Genomic DNA, 3810 nt, shown 5'->3' on the forward strand with positions numbered 1-3810 from the left:
TAAATGATTTATTTTGAACTCCACTGGTAATAGGGATTTTCTGCATAAAAGGGTCATATAATGTGTTATAAAGACACACACTGGCTTTAGAAGGCTGAGTATGACTGAAAGCTGTGAAGTAAGATTTTGAGGAGAGGCAGGTAAAGTTTATAAAACAAAAAATCCTGGAAAAATCATACAACAGAATCACAGAATCGTAGAATGGTTTTGGTCAGGTGGGTCACTGAAGCCCATCCAGCCCCAACCCCTGCCGAGGGCTGTGTACCCTCAGCTCAGGCCACCAGGGTCCACCTTGGGCACCTCCAGGGATCACAGAATCACAGAATTCAGGAATCAGAAATCACAGTAGGGGTTGGAAGGAAGCTCTAGAGATCATCAAATCCAACCCCCCTGCCGTGCCAGCGCCTCATTGACCTCTGAGTGAAGAATTTCCTCTTCAAATCTAACCCAAATCTCTTTTAGTTCAAAAGCCATTCCCCCTTGTCCTACCACTATCGGACCACGTATAAAGTCGGTCGCCTTTCCATTTGTAAGCTGGATTGAAATACACAATGAAACGTGGATAAATGTTTGTTTATTTGATTGATTGTTTGTTTATTTGTTTGTCTGTTTTCCAAAACAGCCACCATTGCAGAACCTCTCCTTCCTCCACCAGAGCTATCGTGAGACCGCTCGGTGAGACGACCCGCGCAACCGACCCAGGCCGTAGATCGCATCTCAGTGTAGAAGAGACAACATATCGTCGATCGATTAGGAGGCAGCTACACTCCAACGGAGAAAACACTGCGAGCATCACCGTCTCCAGCAGAGGAAAGGGGTTCGTCCGACCTTTTGGAAGTCGGAGGAGCACCCGGACGGGATCGGGGAAGAGGAGGGCGGTGATGCCGGACGGGAGCGCCCATCAGAGGGCGCCGCAGCTCCGCGCATCGCGGCTCTGTTCGCGTTGCCCACAGCCGGAGCGGGGAGGGCTCGTCGGCCGCGTGCGGGGCTCGGCTTGAAGGCGGCCTTTTGTTCACAGGGATGGCAGAAAGAGTAAGAGAATCGTGTGAGATAATAGATGTAGATGGCTAGAAGGTTGGCCTTCGCGATTTTCTTCCTCCGTGCTCCGCGTTGGAGAAGAGAAAGGGTTTCGCTCTTTAGGGTGTTGCCCAAGATGTCTCTTTTTCTCTTTTCCTGCTTGTTTCTCCTCCACCTTCCCCCCCCCCAACTCCCTCACCCCCATCTCTTAAATACTTTCAGTGGTCACTTTGGAAGGCCTGGCTTGCATTTTGGAAGCAAGGCTTGTTTGCACATTCAGGATGCAACTCTTCCCAACTGAAACTGCTAAAACGGGCCCGCTGGAAAGAAATTTAAAGGGCTCAAGGGAGAGGAGAGGAAATGCAAAGCAAGCCCCAAAATTATGAAGAACCCCGGTTTATATGAATTATTCTTTATGAACACCGGATGCCTGCGTACCGTGTTTCACAGCTACAAGTGAACATCATGATCGTGGGACTCGAAAATAAGGATTTCAAGTCTATACAGTCTGTTAACAGAAAAGCAGCGGGCGTCATATCCATTTGAGCTCCTTTTCTTTCTCCCCTCCTCTCCCCTCCCCCAGCACAGAGAGCTTATTTAATTCAGGGTGCCACGAAATGGTGAAGCGTTAGCTGTCATGCAGCACATTCCCTGTGCCCTGTGCCAGCCTCGCAGGACATGACTCAAAGACTTTAACAGAAGTGATGGCACACTGTCCCTTTATGAGCCTGATATTTTTCCAAGAAGGCCATTCGGATCTGTAGGCGCAAGGAGAGTGCTGTGGGGTGGCTGCGTGGGGATCTCTGCACATCCTCATGCAAGCAGCATAGCTCTCTTCTCCTTCCCAGCAATTTTTAACACTATTGCTTCAGTTGCAATGGTCTGTCCAACCCACTCAGGGATGTGCTCTTTTCTCCTCCTCCTCTGTGCAGTAGCTGTGCTGAGGGGGGAGGAAAATAAATAAATAAGAAGGAAAGAAAGGAAACCCACTCGCATCTGCTTTAATAACTTCCAGCAAGAGCGCTGCCAGCTCCTGCTGCAATATCTGGCTGCTGTCTGCCTCCTGCCTTTTGCAGGTTGAGTTTGTGGAAGATGTGCACTTAGGAACAGCGAGGGGGGCTGCAGAGGTTGGGGGAAAGAGGGACGAATGCATCCGTCCCTGCTTAGATTTGGGGCCAAAGGGAATAAAAGAGACAAGCCCACCCTTCCCACCAGCCAACCAAACGACACCACAAGTGTCTCCTGATGAAGTTCTCCTTGTTACCCATGTATAAAAGCGTCTTTACCTGTAGGACCTCTGGAAATACAAAGAACACTGCTCTACCCACATAGGATCCCATGCAGAATAACAAAGATTGGTAGGAATCGGAGACAGGACCTCAAATTTAGAAACACCTTCTTTCTCTCTGCCTCTGCGTGTGTCTCTCACACTAATTCACCCCTTTCCCACCCCCAACCCCCCCTTCTGGTGCACTATCCTACTGCAAAGCCCAATTGTTCCCTTTCCGAGGCAGAGATGGGCTCTGCTCGCCTGCAGAATAAGTCGCCTCTGTGCGGTACGACGTGTTAAAGAAGGACAATGCGAGCGAAGGTTTGCCTGGGGGAAAATAATAATAATAATAATAAAGGTTACAAATGGTCCAACTCCTCCTCTCCCCTTCCAAACCGAGAGCTGCCCTGAAACGGCACAGAACCAACTCTGCTTTCACCGTTGTGCAGAAAGTAGCTAATCGCTATTGAAATGCGTGCTGAGCAGGGCTTGCGAAACTCTTTCTTCTCCTTTTTTTTTCTCAGAGAAAGTGTTTCCAAGTTCTCAAATAGACAGCCCAAGTCCGAAGTATAAGGCTTTCAAATGAAAGCCATTGATCTAAATGTGTTCCTCTTAGTTTGGCTCGGATGTGTTGAGGAGATGCTCTCTGGTGCTTTAAGAGAGGACGATTTCTGGGCATGTAAATAAAAGCATATTGCATGGGGGAAAAGCATAACATCTCATTGCAAATGATGAACCTCCTGGTGCAGGGACAGGTTTATTTTAATTTAAATGGGGTTGAAAAACTGTGCGTTAATTTCTCCATTCTATTTGTCTATCTATCTGTGTATCTATCTATCTATCTATCTATCTATCTATCTATCTATCTATCTATCTATCTATCTATTTATCTATCTATCTGTCTGTCTGTCTGTCTATTCATCTTGCCCTCTACATAAATAGTGGATAAACGCACTATATAATACAAATCTTTGATCACTGTATGTTCGTGTATATAAGGGCAGACATATAAATATATCCATATATATGTTCGGATATATAGTCCCATATTAAATGGATCAGGTTTGTGTGCATATATGCATATGTAACGTGTAGTATACATGTGCCTGTGTAAATCCATACTGAAGCGAGAATATATACGATTTACATATATAAATGGGTCACTTTATGTATGTCTGCACATGGGAAAAGTTATATGTTTGGGGATATAAGTGTGTATGTGTGCGTGTATATGTATGTGAAACTGCATATATGTCATTATCTGACAGCAGAGAGGTCTATATATGTGTGTATATGCATATATATAGTCACATCTATGTCTGTAGATATATATAACTATGTAACAGATAATGTTTTTACTACCCGATTGAGGTTTACTTCTGCAGCCTATTGTTTCAGACAACAGATATAAGTTGCGATGGAAGAGGAACGTCGGATTTGGTGTCTGTCCCCCATTTCCAATTATAGATGGATCATTACAGACAGAGAAGTACTGAGAATCCAGACATCTGCTCTTCACATGA

Source organism: Cyrtonyx montezumae, unplaced genomic scaffold, assembly GCF_038088225.1.
Source record: "Cyrtonyx montezumae isolate F1298 unplaced genomic scaffold, pur_monq_1.0 scaffold_13, whole genome shotgun sequence".
NCBI lineage: Eukaryota > Metazoa > Chordata > Aves > Galliformes > Odontophoridae > Cyrtonyx > Cyrtonyx montezumae.